This window comes from Mustela nigripes, chromosome X (genome assembly GCF_022355385.1).
Source record: "Mustela nigripes isolate SB6536 chromosome X, MUSNIG.SB6536, whole genome shotgun sequence".
Lineage (NCBI taxonomy): Eukaryota > Metazoa > Chordata > Mammalia > Carnivora > Mustelidae > Mustela > Mustela nigripes.
The window spans coordinates 81932729-81942868 of record NC_081575.1 but is presented as its reverse complement, the minus strand read 5'-3'; positions in this window follow the sequence as shown (position 1 = coordinate 81942868).

Here is a 10140-nt window from a genome sequence, read left to right as displayed (position 1 = left end):
CTGCCCAACCCCCCCACTCCCCTCACCCCACCCCTCCTCCGTCTCCGGCCACTCTACGCAGGCGCAGCCCGGGAGCTCCAGCAACCCCTCCATCCTGCTTGTCGTCATGGAGATGCCCAAGGGGCAAGGTGGTAAACTGGAGCCTTCGTTGGCGGTTGCCATGGCAGTCGGAGGGCGGTTACCGGGGCAACAGACCTTGCTGTCCCTTAGCAGACAGGCAGGCAAAATTGACTCAGTGGAGTGGAATGGGGATCTGGTCCCCCACCTCTCCCTCCCTGGGGAGGAGACATATGACTTTGTTCACTGGATAAACAGTTCCTCGCTGCTATGGGTGAGGATCGATACATAGATAAATAGATTTTACCCATACATTGTTCCAGAAAAGGGTCTCAAGCCACTTAAAATGATACATCCAAGGAAACAAAACTTTGGTAAAATTTGAGTAGACATTGGGCAAAAAATGTTGGGGAGGGAATGTTAGTGGCTATTTCTGGGTGGGGAGATAGATAATGGTTTGTCACTCTCTCCTTTACCCTTCTCTCTGTTGTCTGAAAAAAAATGTAATGAATATGCATCACTATTAAAATCAGATCAACATAAAGATATTTTCATTTAGGAATCAAAACAAACTATGCGGGCGCCTGGGTGGCTCAGTTAAGCATCTGCCTTCGGCTCAGGTCATGATCTCAGGGTCCTGGAATCGAGCCCCAGATTGGGCTCTCTGCTCAACAGTGAGTCTTCTTCTCCCTCTCCCTCTGTGCTCACTCTCTCTTTCCCTCTCTCACGTTCACTCTCTCTCAAATAAATAAATAAATCTTTAAAAAATAAAAAACAAAGTATGGTAACATGGCACAAATTCAAAGTGAAGAAAGACACCTTGATGCTGCTATGAGTATATCTAATCCATTGATTCTGTCTCCATCTCTTCTGTATTACAAACAACTTTACAAGGAAAATCATTATACATATCCCTTTATGGTCCTGAAGATGATGTTCCCAGTGATGGGGTGACGAACACATGTTTAAGGTGGCTCCCATGATGCTTGTCTCCTGGTGTCCACAATCTTGTGTAATCCCCTCCCTTTTGAAAGTATGCATGACCAAAGGTGACCAGATATATGTAATAACATGTACATAATTACATCAGAAATGAGGTTGGTGGGGCGCCTGGGTGACTCAGACGGTTAAGCATCTGCCTTTGGCTCAGGTCATCATCCAAGGATCTTGGGTTCGAGCCCCGCATCAGGCTCCCTGCTCCTTAGGGAGCCCACTTCTCCCTTTCCCTCCGCCTCCTGCTCCCCCTGCTTGTGCTCTCTCTCTCTCTGTCAAATAAACAAAATCTTAGAAAAAAAAAAAAAAGAAAGAAGGTTGGAACTGTTATGGGCGGGAGAGTCTGTGTTGGGTGAATGGAGGTGTTGGTTCTTGGATTCCCCATGAAAGATTTACATGAGGATCCACAGTCAAAGGCAGCCAGAAGGAGGAAGTTAGCAAACACGAAGCAGTTTATTAAGGACAATGCACACTCAAGAGTGGAGAGTGGGCATGCCCCGAGGTCGCAACTGCGCCAGGTTAGAGATGTCTTTTCTTTTTATCACAGCAGAGTGGTCTCTGACTGAGGTTGTTCTCAATCATCTAAGGGACTTCTCCTACCAGTTGGGAGGGGAGTTTTTGGCCCTACAAGGTTCTTGCTGGAAGTGTTATGGCCATTTTTCCCCCAGTGGGGGGGGGCATTTAAACTGGGCACAGACTGGTGGCTGGACCCCAGGCCAAGCTGGGGGTGTAATATATAATGTAAATATACGATAATAAAGCTCTAGGTTACCCTAGCCTCAGGTGGAGTGAAAGAGAGGTAGCCTCTAGGAACTGAAGGTGGTCCCAGCGGACAGAGCCAGCAAGAAATCAAAGCCCCCAGTCCTTCACCTGCAAGGAACTGAATTCTTTTTTTTACAAAAGATTTTATTTATTTATTTGGCAGAGAGAGACACAGCGAGAGAAGGAACACAAGCAGGGGGAGTGGAAGAGGAAGAAGCAGGCAGGTTCCCCGCTGAGCAGGGAGCCCAATGCAGGGCTCCATCCCAGGACCCCAGGGTCATGGCCAGAGCCAAAGGCAGATGCCCAATGACTGAGCCACCCAGGCGCCCCAAGGAACTGAATTCTGCCAATAGCCAGAGTGAACTTGGATCCTTCTCCAGTCAGGCCTCATATGAAACTGTAGCCCTTGTCAGCACCTTCATTTCAGCTTCATTAAGCCTGAAGCAGAGATCCCAGTTAAGCCACGTCCTGACCTCTGACCCACAGAAACTGTGAGTTAATGTTGTTGTTGTTGTTGTGTGTGTGTGTGTTAAGATTTTATCTATTTATTAGACAGACAGAGATCACAAGTAGGCAGAGGCAGGCAGAGAGAGAGGAAGCAGACTCCCCGCTGAGCAGAGAGCCCAATGCGGGGCCAGGACCCTGGGATAATGACCCGAGCTGAAGGCAGAGGCTTTAACCCACTGAGCCACCCAGGCGCTCCTGTTGTGTGTTGTTTTAAGCTGAGAAGTAACATATCATCAACAAACTAGGAATAGAAGAGAACACCTTCAACCTGAAGAAGGACAAAAGCCCATAGCTAACATCATACTTAACAGTGGATCAAGATCAAGACAAGGATGTTCCAGGGGCACTTGGCTGTTTCAGTCAGTATAGCATATGACTCTTGATCTTGGGGTGGTGAGTTCAAGCCCCATATTAGGTGTAGAGCTTACTTTAAAAAAAAAAAAAAGATAGGGATGTTTCCTCTCGCTTTTATTTGACATTCTAGCCAGGGCACTTGGGCAAGAAGAAAAAAGCATCCACAGTGGAAAGGCAGAAATGAAATCATTTCATTTGCAAATGATGTGACCTTATACATGGATAATCTTTTTTTTTTAAGATTTCATTTATTTGACAGAGATCACAAGTAGGCAGAGAGGCAGGCAGAGAGAGAGAAAGGAAGGGAAGCAGGCTCCCCGCTGAGCAGAGAGCCCAATGCGGGGCTCCATCCCAGGACCCTGAGATCATGACCTGAGCCGAAGGCAGAGGCTTAACCCACTGAGCCACCCAGGCGCCCCTACATGGATAATCTTAAGGAATCTACAACAAAAACATTAGAGTTAATAGATGAGACCGGCGAGGTTGCAGGATATAAGATCAATATTAGAAAACTCAATGTTATGTCTATACATGAGCTATGAACCATCCAAAATGAAAGAAAACAATTCCATTTGCAGTACCATCAAAAAGAATAAAAACACTTAGGAACAAATTTAACAAAATAAGGGCAAGACTGTAGCCTGGAAACCACGAAAACCATCTAACATAAGCCCAAATCCCATAATCACTTTCTTCCAACACTCCTCTTTTAGATACTCCATGGTTCTCCACGGCATGTGGTGTCCCTCACAAGCTAATAAACCCGGGTTGGTTTGACTGCAGCTGTGTTCCTGATGGTCTTTGACTAATGGGCACTAACACAAATGGAGAAGGTTTTGCTGAGATTGGGCAGAAATCCTCACTGCCCTACTCTGTTCTGAGACCTTCAACTCAGTAAGAGTGCACATATCTGAAACCCCTTGTGTCTCCAGCTAATTGAGTCACCTCCCTGCCCATGCTTGGCTTGGGAGTAAGTTCACAGAGCCTCAAATATAGGCAATTCAATGAGGTCCTCTGCATTGGATGTTTTGTTTGTTTTCCTAAGAATGAGGATACCCCAGACTTTGGTTATCTGATCAGATACATAGTGTTACTTGGTAAATTTGTTTTCTAGATTTCTAGCACCTGTTTCTGTGGTCTGTCCAATTGTATATGTGAAACATATAAGTGTTATATTTAGTTACATAGTTGAGCATTCCTTGACAACAAAAGGAAAAAGTCTATAGGAAGAGAAAGAGCATAGCCCTGACATTTGTTCCCAAACTGGCCTTGGGGGCTGAGAAGTCCCTGTCTCTTCAGACCAGCATCCTTTGGACAAACAAGCCTTGGATCACCATTAGAAAATCTGATGCGGAAACAGTCTCAAATAGATGTTTGTACACATGTGTTCATAGCAGCGCTATTCACAACAGGTAAACACGGAAGGAAACCAAGTGTCCGTCGGTGGATGAGTGGATAAACAAAATATCATATATACCTACAATGGAATATTATTCAGCCTTTAAGGAAGGAAATTCTGATACATGTGACCAAATGGATGAACACTGAGGACATTATGCTAAGTGAGATAAGCCAGTCCCCAAAAGAGGAATACTGAAGGAGTCTACTAACATGACGTACTTAGAAGAGTCAAAATCTTAGAGACAGAAAGTAGAATGGTTGGTTACCAGGGACTGTGGGAGACGGGAGAAGAGGAAGTTAGTGTTTAATGAGTACAGGGTTCAGGGTTTTTTTTAAAGATTTTATTTATTTGAGAGAGAGCACGCTCCAGCACGAGTTGGGGGGGGGGGTGCACAGGGAGAGAGAGGGAAAGAGGAAGAAGCAGACTCCCCACTGAGCAGAGAGCCCTTCACACCGGGATCCTAAGACCCTGTGATCACGACCTGAGCCACCCAGGCACCCCTGGAGTTTCAGTTTTATAAGATGAAAAGAGCTGGGGCATCTGGATGGCTCAATGGGTTAAGTCTCTGCCTTTGGCTCAGATCATAATCTCAGGGTCCTGGGATCGAGCCCCACATCGGGTTTTCTGCTTAGCGGGGAGCCTGCTTCCCCCTCTCTCTCTGCCTGCCTCTCCGCCCACTTGTGATCTCTCTCTCTCTCTGTTAAAATCTTAAAAAAAAAAAAAAAAACAGATGAAAAGAGCTATGGAGATGGATGGTGGTGATAGTTGCGCAATATTATGAACGTATTTAACACTACTGAAATGTACACTTAAAATGGTAAAGATAGTACATTTTATGTTATGTGTATTTCATCACAATAAAACAAACAAAACATACATGAATTTCTTCTTCAGTCTTGTCTTTGAGTCCCTGAGAATTGCTTTGTTTAATTTCATCCGCTCAGTCAGGAGGGTTTTTATTCCTGGCCCACCACCATGACGATTGGCCTTTAGTGGGAATTTAGAAACACCAGCTACACAACACCCCCTTATGGAGCACTGCGATTCTCATGGGATCTTCCCAGTCTAAAACTGTGCCTGTCAGGCCAAGCACCTGTGTCCTTCATGTTTTTTTCAGCAGAATGTCAACATAAATGTTTATCTAACCACAACTGGCATAATTTCACCAGAGAAATGTCAAAATTGCAGTAACTACTTTGGGAAACTTCTGCCATGAGAAAGATTGTTCATTTGAGGGCCACCTTAGAACAAAAAGGGCATCTGGGGGCATCTGGGGGGTGGCTCCATGGGTTAAGCATCTGGGTCTCGATCTCAGGGTTGGCAGTTCAATGCCCTCATGGGGCTCCACACTGAGCGTGTCACCCACTTAAAAAAGGAAATTTATACAATTTTTTAAAAGAGCAATAATGGCATAAATCCACACAAAGAGATGGCTTGTTTCCTTTATCTAAGAGAGAGATCATCTTGTTTAACAAAGGAGACACCCTTCTCTTCATTTCTGTATTTGGGGATTAAGGAGTGTCGACGTTTAAGATTTTATTTATTTATTTATTTATTTAATAGAGAGCGCACGCAGGATCTCACGTGGGGGTTGGGGGGAGCAAAGGGGGAGGGAGAGAGAGGGAGAAAGAATCTCAAGCAGACTCCTCACCAAGCACAGAGCCTGGGGGCAGGGAAGGCAGGTTCCATTTCATGATCCTGAAATCACCACCCCAGCTGAAACCGAGTTGGACACTTAACTGACTGACCCACCCAACTTTTTTAAAAAAGATTTATTTATTTATTTGAGAGACAGCGAGCGAGCACATATGCAGTCAAGCTGGGGGAAGGGCAGAGGAAGAGGAGAAGCAGTCTCCCCTCTGATCGTGGAGCCCTCCTTGGGATTGATCCCACAACACTGAGACTATGGTCCAAGTGGAAATCAAGAGTCAGCTACATGAGTGAGCCACCCAGGTGCTCCAAGGAGTGAGGAATTTTTTTTTAAAGATTTTATTTATTTATTTGGGCACCTGGGTGGCTCAGTCATTAAGCGTCTGCCTTTGGCTGAGGTCATGATGCCAGGGTCCTGGGATCGAGCCCCGTATCAGGCTCCCTGCTGGACAGGGAGCCTGCTTCTCCCTCTCCCACTCCCCCTGCTTGTGTTCCCTCTATTTCTGTGTCTCTCTGTCAAATGAATAAATAAAATCTTCAAAGAAAAAGATTTTATTTATTTGAGAGAGAGAGATAGTGACAGATAGAGAAAGAGACACAGATAGGGAGGAGAGAGAGAAGCAGGCTCCCTGCTGAGCAAGAAGCCTAATGCGGGACACGATCCCAGAACCCTGGGATCATGCCCTGAGCTGAAGGCAGACACTGAACCGACTGAGCCACCCAAGAGCCCCAGAGTGCTGACTTTTTTTAATACTATGCCTTGATAAAATTACCAAAGGCCCAATTTATTGTTTAAATCAGCTGTAATAACACCCATTTTGTATTTATTTGATGGGACACCTGGGTGGCTCCGTTGGTTAAGCAGCTGCCTTCGGCTCAGGTCATGATCCCAGCGTCCTGGGATCGAGTCCCACATCGGGCTCCTTGCTTGGCAGGGAGCCTGCTTCTCCCTCTGTCTGTGCCTGCCATTCTGTCTGCCTATCCTCGCTCGCTCTCCCTCTCTCTCTCTCTGACAAATATATAAAATCTTAAAAAAAAAAAAAGATGTATTTATTTGAAAGAGAGAGAATGTGCACATGGGGGAGGGGCAGAGGAAGAGGGAGAAAGAGAAGGAATCCTCAAGCAGACTCCCCACTGTGCATGGAGCCTGATGCAGGGCTACATCCCAGACCCCAAGGCCATGACCCCAAGGGCAACCAAGCACCTTCCACCTAACCAACTGAGGCACCCAGGTGCCCCATCTCTTTTCTTATTTTTTTAAAGACTTTATTTATTTATTTGACAGAGAGAGAGAGAGAGTGCACACAAGCAGACAGGGAGGTAGGCAGAGGGAGAGAGAGAAGGAGGCTCCCCGCTGAGCAGAGAGCCCAATGTGGGACTTGATTCCACCCGGAACTCTGGGATCATGACCTGAGCCAAAGACAGATGCTTAACTGACTGACCCACCCAGGCGCCCTCTTTTATTTTTTATTATTTTATTGGCTCTTTTGAGAGAGGGTTGAAGGGTAGAGGGAGAGAATCCCCTCGATCCCAGGACCCATGGGATCACGACCTGAAGCAAAATCAAGAATCAGATTCTTTAACCAACTGAGCCACTCAGGAGCCCCTGCAATAATTCTATTTTGAGTATTTTTAAAAAGATTTTACTTATTCATTTGACAGAGAGAGAGGGAATACAAGCAGGGGGAGTGGGAGAGGGGGAAGCAGGCTTCCTGCTGAGCAGGGAGCCCAATTCGGGACTCGATCCCAGGACCCTGGGATTATGACCTGAGCCAAAGGCAGATGGTTAATGACAAAGCCACCCAGGAGCCTCTCCTTTGAGTGTGTTTATGTCAGATTGTATTTTCACGCAGCCAAAATTCCTCCCCTCTCCTTGTAGAGGGAATATAACTAGATTTTTATGATGATAATTCCTCTCTTTAAAAAAAAAAAGATTTTATTTATTCATTTGACAAACAGAGATCACAAGTAGGCAAAGAAACAGGCAGAGAGAGAGAGGAGGAAACAGGCTCCCTGCTGAGCAGAGAGCCAGATGTGGGGCTCAATCCCAGGACCCTGAGATCATGACCTGAGCCTTTAACCACTGAGCCACCCAGGTGCCTCTAATTTCTCTCTTTTTAAAAGATTTTATATATCTATTTATTTGGGACAAAGAGTGCACATATGCAGGGTGAGTGGCAGGCAGAGGGAGAGGGAGAATCAGACTCCCTGCCAAGCAGAGAGCCTGACATGGGGCTCCATCCCAGGACCCTGGGATCATGGCCTGAGCCAAAGGCAGACACCCAACTGACTGAGCCACCCAGACGCCCCTTACAGTGATAATTTCATGTTCATCTGAAGGCACCTCAGGATCCCTTATTAAAATGGACAACAAATGAAGGCAATTCTATATCTTTTGCCATACTTCAGATAGCCTTAAGAAGAATGGAAGGTAGCAAAACTGCTTCGTGGTATTAGCCACAATAGCAGAGCTAAATTGGCCTTGATACTGTACCAACATTGATGGGGTAACTTAAAGGATCTTGCTGAGGTGGTCCCCTTGAATGTCATACCTCCAATGACACAATCATGGCAAATACTGTAAAGGTAGGACATGGGTAGGAACCCAAAACTTGAAGTCCCTTTAAACACCTCCAAATGGGTTATGAGCATGTTCTGGCTGTGGTTTATTTTCTAGGCCAACTGAGATTTTCATTGGAAGAGAGCCTTTGCTATAAGGGGAGGGGAAATTGCTTCCTTTTGTATTTGAATCTCAACTTGTCTCTCCAGTAACAGGGGCACACATTGCACTCATTTAAATAACTGTCCTCTAAAACCTTACTCACAAACCCTACAGTCATTAGCATCCATAAGCTTCAGAAAAAGTAGAGACTTAATGGGATTCTATTTTTTTTAATTTTTAAATTTTATTTTAAATATTTTATTTATTTGACAGACAGAGATCAAAAGTAGGCAAAGAGGTAGGCAGAGAGAGAGGAGGAAGCAGTCTCCTTCTGAGCAGAGAGCCCGATGCGGGACTCAATCCCAGGACCCTGGGATCATGACCTGAGCTGAAGGCAGAGGCTTTAACCTACTGAGCCACCCAGGTACTCCCTTAGTGGAATTCTAAACGTAAAAACAGCAGAAAACAAACTGATGGTTGCCAGAGGGGAAGGGGTGGGGGGAGTAGGCACAAATGGGTGACGGCTAGTGGGATGTACAGGTTTCCAGTTATGGAATGAACCAGTCATGGGGAGAAAAGGCACAGCATAGGGAACACAGTCGACGGTATTGTAATGGTGTTGTATGGTGACACAGGGTAGCTATACTTGTGGTCAGCAGAGCATCGCATATAGAGATGATGAATCACTATGAATTATTATGTGTTCCTGAAACTAATGTGACAGCGTATGTCAACTAAACTGGAATTACAAAAAAATTCAGGGTGCCTGGCTGGCTCAGTTGGTTAAGCGTTTGCCTTCAGCTCAGGTCATGATCTCAGTGTGCTGGGATTGAGTCCCACATCAAATCTTGCTCCCTGCTGAGCAGGGAGCCTGCTTCTCTCTCTCCCCTTCCCCCTGCTCGTGATCTCTCTCAATCTCTCTCAAATAAATAAAATCTTTTTTAAAAAAATCAACACACCTCTGGGGCGCCTGGATGGCTTGGTCGGTTAAGATCTGCCTTTGGCTTAGGTCATGATTTCAGGATCCTGGGATGGAGCCCAGGGTCTGGCTGTGTGCTCAGCAGGGAGTCTTCCTGTCCCTCTCCCTTTGTTCCTCCCCCCACTTGTGCTCTCTCTCCCTCTCAAACAAACAAAGAAACAAACAAATAAATAAGTTATTTAAAAAAAAAAGTCAAAACACTTCTGAGAACCCCTCAAACTTTCAGAGACTAAAGTATTGCCACTAGCCTTGATAACAGCAAGATATAAACCCTCCGGGGACCACCTCTGGTTAGTTACTTCTGAGTTAATAACAGACCATCCCATGTGTTTTGTAATTTCACTTTCAATACAAGATTCTACCCTATTACAGGTCAATGCGACTTCATACTGCCAGAGACTCCTATGATGCCACCAGATGTCTCCCTAAGAGGTTTGAGCTGCATTTACGAAGTATCCACCTACGGGTGCCTGACTGGCTCAGTAGGAGGAGCGAGCAACTCAATCTCCTGAATTCGAGCTCCATGTTGAGTGTAGTGATTACTTAAAAAATAAACAAATTTCAAAATATCCACCCAAACACAGCCTGCATGATCAAAGGGAAAACTGCCCTTGAACTTCTTGAAAAAGACATTAATAGGCATCAAACAGGATTCTTAGGAATTCTCTGGAAGCCGATGACTGCAGAGGTGTGGAGGTTCTCCCCAAGATGACAAGACTAATTTTCTGATTCTACAGCACCCTTTTATTCTTTTTATCCCACTATGCATTTTTT